At 42.5% G+C, this 10,815-nt stretch overlaps 1 pseudogene; it reads left to right on the forward strand.

Annotated features, from left to right (window-relative positions):
• Positions 1 to 446: 446 nt before the first annotated feature.
• On the forward strand, positions 447 to 2,065 carry LOC148156341 (uncharacterized; annotated as a pseudogene).
• Positions 2,066 to 10,815: the final 8,750 nt, after the last annotated feature.

Below are 10,815 nucleotides of genomic sequence, written 5' to 3' on the forward strand. Positions count from 1 at the left end.
GCCGCTCTAGGTTTTCCACAACGATGCAGCATTCAGCAGAGGAGGGAGAGTCATAACAGGTCAATTGAATATCACATTTATTACGGTTGAAAAAGAAAAAGGTGCCAAGTTTAGATTTAACTGAACTGATTACGGTAGTTTCCGAAATGTAACTGTAACAGTAAAAGTGCTGATCCTTTGTGTCTGCTACTAGCATGTGCTAAATGAAAATCTTCTTCTTCTTCTTTGTGTGAGAGGAGGGTGTGTGGAAGAGCGGAAGAAGAGCGAGAGTGAGAGCGAGTGTTTAACAACTATCTTTGTGTTTTTTCTTACTGTTTTTTCACTGGGTGTTTATGTTAATTGTTTAGTTGTGAATTTGTGTTAGTTTTGTCACGTTTTAAGGGGTTTTTGTTTGGGTTCGGGTGTGGCCGTCAGGTGTGCCAGGCTGGCTGGCGTCTGACGACGCCATGGTGTTTGGTGGTGGGACTTTCTCCACGCTGACACGGAAGAACGGCGTCAAGGTGGGTGCCGGTTCTCCGTGCAGCGTGGAGGAAGTTTGTTTGGCGGTGGGAGAGGTAATCGGACATGGGTCCATCAAGTCGGCAGCTCGCATGAGTGGAGCTGTCATCTTGTTTGTTGAGAAAGAGGAGCAGGCTCAAAAGCTGGTGGAGGTAGGCGTCTCTGTTAACGGTTTGTTTTTACAGGTGTCGCCACTGACTTTACCTTCGACTAAGGTCACTTTGTCAAACGTGCCTCCTTTTATAAGTGATGAGTTTTTGATAAAAGAGCTGTCTCGGCACGGGAAGGTGGTGTCATTGGTGAAAAAAGTACGTTCTGGGTGCAAATCACCGTTGTTGAAACATGTTGTCTCCCATAGGAGACAACTGTTTATGATTTTGAATCGGAGGGATGTGGAACTCAACCTTCGATTTCATGTTAGAGTAGATTATTTTGATTACATCTTGTTTGCTACGTCCTCTAGCATGAAGTGTTTTGGTTGTGGTCAGGAGGGGCACATTGTAAAAATGTGTCCCGACAGGGCCGGCCCGGCCCTGTCGAGTGCAGCGAAGCAGCAGCCTGCTGCTGCTGAGCAGGTAGAAGACCCACCTGGTGAGGCTGGAGCAGCGGAGGACCCCGCTGCCGCGGCGGCTGCGGCAGAGGAACCCGCTGCAGAGGAGCAGGCGGAAGGTACTGTTGAGGTGTCAGGAGTGAAAATGAGTGTAGGTGTGGAGAAGTGTTGTGTGGTGATGGGGTGAATGGTGGTGGTGATGAGGTGAATGGTGGTGCTGAGGGTGAAAGTGAAGTGGGAGAGAGAGACCGTGTGCAGGGAGAGCAGTAGGTGGAGGTGAGGGGCGATGAGGAGCATTTAGGGTGTGGGGATCAGGGAGGGAAAGGAGAGGTGCAGGTGGAAGGACAGAACAGTGCACAGTTGATTTTTGGAGCTGGAGTGACAGGAGAGACAGGTGAAGCAGAGGAGGCGATGGATCTGGAGGCTTCAGCCCGTTAAAGAGGCGAAGTAAAAGGAGGAATGTGGTGACTGCTGTACAGGCCAGCAAGCAGGCCTGCAAGCTGCCTGCAGAGAGGAAGGAGGTGTCGGACAGCAGCAACAATGAGAGCTGGTTCTCTGACAGCAGTGAAATATCTGTCACCAAATGAGTTGCAAAGCGCCTAGATACCCTGTAGAGTCTTTTAGAACTTTTTTAAAAAGAAACTAAAGGATTCAGAGGAATAAAAATTGAAAGTTTTTTTTCCTGATTTAAAATTATTTTATTTCTCAGCAAGGTATCACATCAGGAACAAAGAGGCATCAGGTTTTGCAGACACAGAAGTCTATAGATTAAAGAACATATTCGCTACAGTTAGAAAACAACTTTGATTTAAATGATGCACAGTAGCATTTTATTATTTTTATAGTCTTTTGGTATTTTGTTTTTAGCTTCATACCCAATATGGATTCTTTTAAAATAGCATCATTGAATCTTAACGGGGCGAGGGAGGCTGAAAAACGTGCTTCGATTTATCAAATGCTGAACCAAAAGAAAATTGATGTAATTTACCTGCAAGAAACTCACAGTGATCATTTAATAGAGACAGACTGGGTCAGAGAGTGGAGGGGGGAGGTCATTTTAAGTCACGGCACCTCCCAGAGTGCAGGGGTGGGCTTCCTCTTTTCCAGAGCGTTCACCCCAAACTCAATAGAAATCGAACATGTTATTCAGGGGAGGTGTATTTTAGTCAAGACAAAGTTTGATCATTTTAGTATAGTTTTTATTAATATTTATGCTCCTATCGCCAATGCAGAGAAAAAGCATTTTTATGAAAAAATCGGGGAACAGTTGGGTGATTCTGGGTCTGAGGATTATGTTTTTATAGGTGGGGATTTTAATTGTACTGAAAATGAGTTTTTAGACCGTAACCATGCAGAGCCGCATCTAGCGGCCCAACATGCTCTGCGGCAGCTGGTCTCATCTCAAGGCCTGGTGGATGTATGGAGGAGGATACATGCAGGCTCCAGGCAGAATACATGGTCCCACATTAAAGAAAATAGAATCTCTTTAGCCCGTCTTGATCGTTTTTATTGCTTTAAACACCATTTTAATGTGTTTAAAACATGCCAGATCTTACCGGTGGCTTTTACAGATCACTCGTTGCTTTTAGGTAGTGTTTTTATCAGAAACATTTTACCTAGAAGCGCTTACTGGCATTTTAATTCAGCCTTAACTTTAGGAGCTATTTTCCCATTTTTTGTTTAAATCTTAGAATTTAAATTGTTTAGTTTATTCTTATTATTTGTTTGTTTTTTCCAGTTGATTTATCATTAGAATTTTTGTTTTGTTGTTTATAATTTCTTTGATTAGGAATTCCCATAATTAGTTAATCAATTTCAGGTTGGGATGTGGGTATTTCACGGTATAAATAGGTGGGTCTTAGGTAGCTTATTATGCACGTGGGTGGTCATAAGGTTTTTTACCAGCCAATCAGTCACATCAGTTTCTTTTGTCAGTCAGAGAACAGGTACAGGAATAGGAGCAGAAGCCTGTAACCCTTTTGCCTGAACTGCAAATAAAGCCAAAGAACTATATTTTGACTTTTGATTCCCTTTTTTGCTGTGTAAACCAGAATCCACGGTGCATCAGGTGACTATTTGAGTTGGATCTACTTTTGTTTTGATCACTTTCGAGTTTTTGAGTTTTTTGATTTTTGGATTTAAGTTTGAGGACAAATGGTCACTACATTAACTTATGATCAGGGTTTTAAGGAGGTTTTAAATTATTTTTGGACTGGTTTTAGACAGAGAAAATCTGATTTTACCTGTCTTAAACAGTGGTGGGACTACGGAAAAGTACAGATAAAACTGCTGAGTCAACAGCACACTCTGAATGTCACCCGTGACATAACCAGATCTATCAGAGATCTGGAGATAAATATCATGGAATTAGAACAAGTTAGTGAATCCACAGGAAATCGAGAGCATATTGAATCTCTCAAATCTAAAAGGCTAACTTTGGCAAACCTGCTGGAGAATAAAGTCCAAGGCGCATTGGTCAGGTCCTGGGTTCAGAACATCACAGAGATGGATGCGCCCTCTAGCTTCTTCTTCAGCTTGGAGAGGAAACGCAGGCAGAGGAAGCTGACCCACTCCTTGCTGTCAGACACAGGGCAGCAACTGGGTGAACCAGGTGAGATCAGGAGGAGGGCTGTGGAGTTTTACCTTTCTCTGTTCCACAGCGAATACAAAGAGAATGAGGAACTGTTTAGGGAGTTCTGCAACGAACTACCCCAGGTCTCTGAGGAGACCAACTCTGAGCTGGAGCGCCACCTGGGGCTTCAGGAACTCCTCACAGCCCTCCTCAGCATGCAGGGCCAGAAGTCCCCAGGCGTTGACGGGCTCACGGTAGAGTTCTACAAGGCCTATTGGGACATTCTGGCCACAGACCTGCTTGAAGTCTACAATGAAAGTCTGTCCACCGGTTCACTCCCCTTGTCCTGCCGCAGGGCGGTCATCACCCTGCTGCCCAAAAAGGGTAACCTGCAGGACATTAAGAACTGGCGCCCTGTGTCCCTCCTCTGCACCGATTACAAGATCCTCTCCAAGGCCCTAGCCACTAGGCTGGGGAAAGCTATGGAGCAGGTCATCCACCGGGATCAGACCTATTGCGTCCCCAGCAGGTCCATGGTAGATAACATCTACCTGATTCGGGATGATTTGGAGGTCTCCGGTTCATTGGGTTTACAAACTGGCTTGATTTCATTAGATCAAGAAAAGGCATTTGACCGCATTGAACACAGCTTCCTCTGGAAAACCATGAGGGGGTTCGGGTTCAGTGAGGGTCTTATTGCCAAGATCCAGGTACTGTACAGTGATATTGAGAGTGTGCTGAAGATCAACGGTAGCCTGTGTGCTCCTTTTAGGGTGTGTATGCGTTCGACAAGGCTGCGGGCTCTTGGGGATGCTCTACGCACTCTCCCTGGAACCCCTCCTCCAGAAAATACGCTCGAGTGTTTATGGTCTGGTTTTACCTGGTTTTAATAACAATATCGTTTTATCTACCTACGCTGACGATGTTGTTGTTTTTATAAAAGATGAGCAAGATGTCAGTGTTTTAACCGAGATCACAGAGAAGTTCTCTGTACTGTCTGCTGAGAGGGTGAACTGGGAAAAGAGCGAAACCCTGGCCGTTGGCAAGTGGTCTGATGGGCTCCCAGTTCTCCCTCAAGGGCTTATTTGGAAAAGAGATTGTTTTAAGTATCTTGGTGTGTTTTTAGGCAGTAAGGATATTGTAAATAAAAACTGGGAAAACGTTGAACAAAAAATCAAAGACAAGTTGTCTAAATGGAAGTGGCTGCACTCCCAGATGTCTTACCGGGGTAGAGTGCTGGTTTTAAACAACCTGGTGGCATCACAGCTGTGGCACAAACTTTCTGTTTTAGATCCACCATCTGGCCTGCTTTCAAAAATACAGTCAGAGATGGTTAATTTTTTCTGGAATGGTCTACACTGGGTGCCACAATCTGTGTTTTTTTTTACCAAGAGAGGAGGGGGGCCAGGGCCTTGTCCACCTGGCCAGCAGAACAGCAACTTTTCTTCTACAGTTTATTCAGAAATACCTGACAGGATCTCCTGTGTGGAAAGATGTGGCCAGCTGTATCCTCAGACATGTAAATTTTCTGGGGCTGGATGCTGCTCTGTTTTTAACTGATTTTAGCTTTTTAAAGTTAAAAGGATTGCCTCAGTTTTATCAGTGTGTTTTTAAATCCTGTGGCCTTTTTAAACTTTGTCGTTCACAGGCGCATAAGTCTCTGCATTGGTTTTTAGAAGAGCCTTTAGTCTGTGGGTCCAGACTGGACGTGTGTTGTGGTACAATACCGGGACTGTCGGAGGCGCTGTGCAAGTCCAAGACGACGACCGTGAAACATCTGGTGGAGGCAGCTGGACCAGATATCTCTAACGCCCAGGCCATTGCTACTCTGCTGGGGGTCCGGTCCAGTAGACTTGTACAGTGTTTCTTGGACCGTTTGAAAGAGAGGATGTTGGCCGGGGAGAGGCGTCTCCTGCAGCTCCTCCACGAAAAAAAGGCTTCGCCAGACCTGACAGACCCAATCCCTGATGTGACCCTGAACACTGGTTTTACAAACGACTGTGGTCCCCTGCTAGGCAGCAGCGACTCACAGATGAGCCTCCAGAGTACGGGTCCAAAAGTACTCTACAAAAACTGTGTCAAAGTCCTAATGAAAGAACTCTACGAAAAAGACCAGTGAGCGTGTGGGCAGACTGCCTGGGAGGACGCACCCCTCAGTGCAGAACACTCTACAAACCGCCGATAAAAAAACGGACTGGCAACCTCCAATGGAGGATTTTACACAGCGCCACGTCCTCAGACGTGTAAATTTTCTGGGGCTGGATGCTGCTCTGTTTTTAACTGATTTTAGCTTTTTAAAGTTAAAAGGGTTGTCTCAGTTTTATCAGGGTGTTTTTAAATCCTGTGCTCTTTTTAAATTGGAAAGAGCAAAAACGCATGATTCTCTGCATTGGTTTTTAGAAGAGCCTTTGGTCTGTGGGTCCAGACTGGATGTGTGTTGCGGCACCATACCAGGGCTATCGGAGGTGCTGTGCAAGTCCAAGATGACGACCATGAAACATCTGGTGGAGGCAGCTGGACCGGATTTCTCCAACGCCCAGTTGCTACTCTGATGGGGGTCCGGTCCAGTAGACTTGTGCAGCGCTTACTGGACCGTTTGAGGGAGATGATGACGGCCGGGGAGAGGTGTCTCCTACAGCTCCTTCACGAACAAAAGGTTTCACCGGACCCGACAGACCCGGTCCCTAATATGACACTGACCACCGGCTTCACAAAGGACAGTGGTCCCCTGCTAGCCAGCAGCGACTCGCAGCTGAGCTTCCAAAGTACAGGCCCAAAAGTACTGTACAAGAACTTTGTCAAAGTACTGAATGAAAGAACTTTACGGAACAGAAAAGTGAGCGTGTGGGCAGACCGCCTGGGAGGACAAACCCCTCAGTGGAGGACGCTTTACAAACCGCCGATAAAAAAACGGACTGGCGACCTCCAATGGAGGATTTTACATGGCACCATTGCTACCAACTTGTTTTTATTGGTTTTTAGTCCAGGGGTTTTAAATGAGTGTCCTTTCTGTGGTCTGTCTGAGAGTGTTTTTCATGTTTTTATTGATTGTAAGAGACTGATGACATTTTTTAGTTTATTGATTAGTATTTTTAGCTGTTTTGGCATTGTTTTTACCAGTTCTTTATTTATGGACTGCGTTTTAACAAAGCCAACAAACCAAAAGGCCAGATTTTAAATTTTTTAATTGCCGAAGCCAAAATGGCTATTTATTTATCTCGAAGAGACAGACTCCAGGCTGGTCCTCATCTTGATCCCGTGGCTCTGTGGAAGTGCAACGTCAAAGCTAGGCTGAGGCTGGAGTTTTGGTTCCACAGAGCCACTGGCAATATGGGAGCTTTTGTACAGCTATGGGGTTTTGACGATGTATTGTGCACCATTTCTAATCAGGGAGAACTAAATTTTAACAAGCTGCTAATGTAAATATTTATTTGTTTTTATTTAGTTTTCATTGTTTAAATTATTGTAAATAAACGCTTTGTTAAAAATAAAAATAAATCTTCTTCTTCTTCTTCTTCTTCTTATTCTTCTTCAGATTTCAACGGCATCTTGCATCCATTATTGTTGCACTACTGCCATCTATTGGATCCTAATATCTATACCTGAAATTCTAATAATGATCCCAGTATTATTTTTATAAAATGAAAAATCTTCTTTTTCCCCTCAATGCGATTTAACTGATCAACAACATTCTCAAATTTAAATTCCCTGTTAAAACCTAATTCTGTTTTAACGGGCGTTTTCTTCTTTTATTTCCAATTTTGGCTTCCATTGATTCACTTCCTGCTAAAGAGTTGAAGGAAAATCTACATATAAGCCGCATTGAGCTATAAGCCACAAGGTTCAAAGCTTAGGAAAAAAGTAGCGGCTTATAGTCCGGAAAATACGGTATATGAAAAAAAGTCTAAACGCTCTCTGGTATTGTTCAGGGGGCGGGCCGAATCCGGCCCGCAGACCGTAGTTTGGGGACCATTGCTTAAGTGAACAAAATATGTACTTGCCCAAGTGTAAATATACACTTCCTCAAGTGTATATTTAAAAGATATTTAAAATATCTGTCAAAGATATTTTGTGTATATTTTAAAATATAGAATATAGAAAAATAGATTTAATTTATTAATTTAATTCATTAATTTAACCCTACTTTAAATTATTAATTTCAGTATGTTTTACATTACGTCTTAGTGTATATTTTAGGCTAATAAAGTATGCCTTTTTTATTTCCTTTATTTAACCAGGTGAACCCCGTTGAGATCCAGCTCTCATGTTCAAGACCTGGGACCTGAGCAGAAGTCTGCAACATGCAGCAACCTGGTTACAAAATAAAACTAATTAATACATATGCACAAGTATGCCTTTTAGGCACCTAAAAAAGCAGTTCTTAGGGACCTAAAAAGTATCCCTTTTTAGGTGCCTTAATAATCTTTTACTATTTTTGTTAAAATTGCAAAGAATAAAAAAAAAAAGATCATTCTGATGTAATGTTGTTTAACAAAGTACCCAATCCATTTTCAGATGTATGATGTAAGATTTATAGGCAGCAGGGCGGAGCTCAAATCGTGACACCGCACCTACTAATGGTACTTCCGGTGGCAGGTGTCATTAGGCGCCACAAGTGCCAATGTTTTCGGGGCTAACTGTCAGTGTTGTCACTGACTTTGGCTGACTTTGGCACCTCATACTGGCACTTCCTCTGGCTCCTGCCATTATGCCACTGTTTTCGGGGCTAGCTGTCAAGTGTTGTCACTGGCTTCGGCAAATGGACTACATATCCCATGATCCTTTATAACTAGTAGAAGAAGAACTTGAAGCCAGACGAAGAAAAAATAATTTTGTAGGGTTTTTTTTTTTTCTCAGAAAGACTAATGTTAGCTGAATTCCTTCACTTTTTCGTATATCATTATGTATGATTCGTTCATCCTATTTATTCACTGAAGTTCATCTGAATGATCCAGCAGACTCCTTTCGTCTTTGAATTAATCGAATACACAACAGGTATCAAGGATGCCATTGGTTTCGGCACCTTTGCAACAACTGAGTCTGGCTTCCACTAGAGCTGCCGTTAGGTGTTTAGAATGTTTCAGAGCTGTCACAACTGGTGCCGATATTTTGGGGGATGGCAATGCCAGTTTTTGGAAAACGTGTTACTTATATGTTTATAATTTTTTTTCCAATGGTAATTATATTGGTTATTGGTTAATTATCTGTTTAACACCTTGAATATTTTTGACTTAATTTAATTGAAGGAAGATGGCCAAAGTAATTGAATCTACCACTAAGTGTCACTATTACGGTGGAACCTGTTGAACCCTGTTGCTAGATAGGGCTTTGGCCAGGATGGAAATACGTAGTAGTTGTGTAAAACGTATATTGTAGAAATTAATAAAGTTTGAAAAAAATAAATGTAATGAAATATAATTTCTCATGGAGGAATAATATGTTATTTGATCCTGATGTAGTAAATTCACAGGTTGACTAAACATGAATTTTACAGAAGACTTCAAATGATTTCAGAGAGGGATTTTATAATACAAAGACTTTAGTTCTTGGCTATTGAAAAATTAAATTATCCCTCTATGGCATGGCGTTGCCCTCAGGAAACAAATCATATATCTGTACCTCACATTGCTCTTTTATTTTATTTTTGGGGTTTGATAATTTAAAATAACTCTAGACATATTTTTGTCCAAATAAAAGAGGCATTGAGGTTCATGTGACCTTTTACTTAGAAGAGGAGCAGTCCTTTTTATGAAGCAGAGATGCATGAAACGCAGTGTGCAACTGACACCAACTGCCGCTTTTTTAGAGTGAGAAACAGAGTGGAATTTTGACCCCAAAATAATTTTGAAATCGCTGTCATGGGTGCAAAAATTGCTCTATTGGTATGAAAGTCGGTCATGACATTGATACGCATGCCTGCTCTTGTAAAATGTTTTCGAAATTTCTCTAGGGCTGACGGTTCTCTGTCAAGGTGCTTCAGAGCAAAATCAAGTGACAGGGTACCTTCAGGCACTCCACCATTCATTTTCAGACTTTTCTGAAAAATTTCTGAGCTCAGCGCACACCATTTTTCTCTCATCACTGCAATTACTGTGAATGAGCTACAGATATGAATCGCGGTATGATCGGAGACGACAAATATCCCTCTCATATGCTTCAAACGGTTTTTGGATCGGCCTTACGGATCCTGAACGGGAAGCAGTAGTTCGGACTGCTTTTTTCATTAAAACTGACTGGGTGTCTCATAAAGTTAGATAAAGTCTCTGACACACAGCAGAGGTGTAATCGCTATAGCAACAGAATACAGAGGAAGGCACAGCTGCTGGTTTGGACTACAAAGACTCTGTAGTTCTAAATATGGCGGAACACTTTAATACAGAGGGCAAAGCAGAAGGTCAGAACTACAACATGGCGGAACACTCAATTATTACAGAGGAGGCCTCAGCTGGCAGTTAGAACTACTTCCTGTTTGGGGCTTTATACAGGTGGATTAACCAAACCACTGTTACACATTGGATTAGTGTGGTTATGAAAATGAAGTTGAAAGTTTCAAAATAAAACTCTGAAAATTGCACTCACAAAAGTGCACCGCCGTAATATAAATCTTTTTTTATGTTTTTTTTCTCAGGATAGTGAACTGCCTTGCTGTGCAAGGCAGTTCATTAACATTAGCATTTCATGGGTCTCTCAAAGATAGAAATTCTTCCCCAGCTTTCTGTCTCACACACACACAGCAGTCAGCTGAGGATTCATCGCTATAGCAACAGAATACACAGAAAGGAAGAGCTGCTGGTTTGGACTACAAACCAGCAGCCATAACTGCCATAGCTGTAGTTCTATCTATGGCCAAGACTCAGTTAAAACAGAGGCCTAAGCAGCATGTCAGAACTACAACATGGTTGAACTGTCTGTTACTATAGAGGAGGAGTTGGCTGGTATTCTGAACTACTTGTGCTTTGAGCATCATATAACTGATTTAACCCGATCACTATTACACATGAAATTAGTGTGACCATTTCAAATGAAGCTTATTGAAAACTTTCAATGTGGCCCATTGAGTGTGACCAATATGCTGAAGTGGCCCTCGGTGAAATTGAGTTTGACACCCCTGATCTAGGTGTAACCTCGGTAATTCTGATCGATCAGCATAAATCAGTTCTGCGTTGTGTGAATAAGGGCCAGGAGACAGGATGAG

The sequence above is a fragment of the Poecilia mexicana genome, unplaced genomic scaffold, assembly GCF_051168715.1.
Source record: "Poecilia mexicana isolate PSO_F unplaced genomic scaffold, ASM5116871v1 scaffold_11, whole genome shotgun sequence".
In the NCBI taxonomy this organism is placed as follows: domain Eukaryota; kingdom Metazoa; phylum Chordata; class Actinopteri; order Cyprinodontiformes; family Poeciliidae; genus Poecilia; species Poecilia mexicana.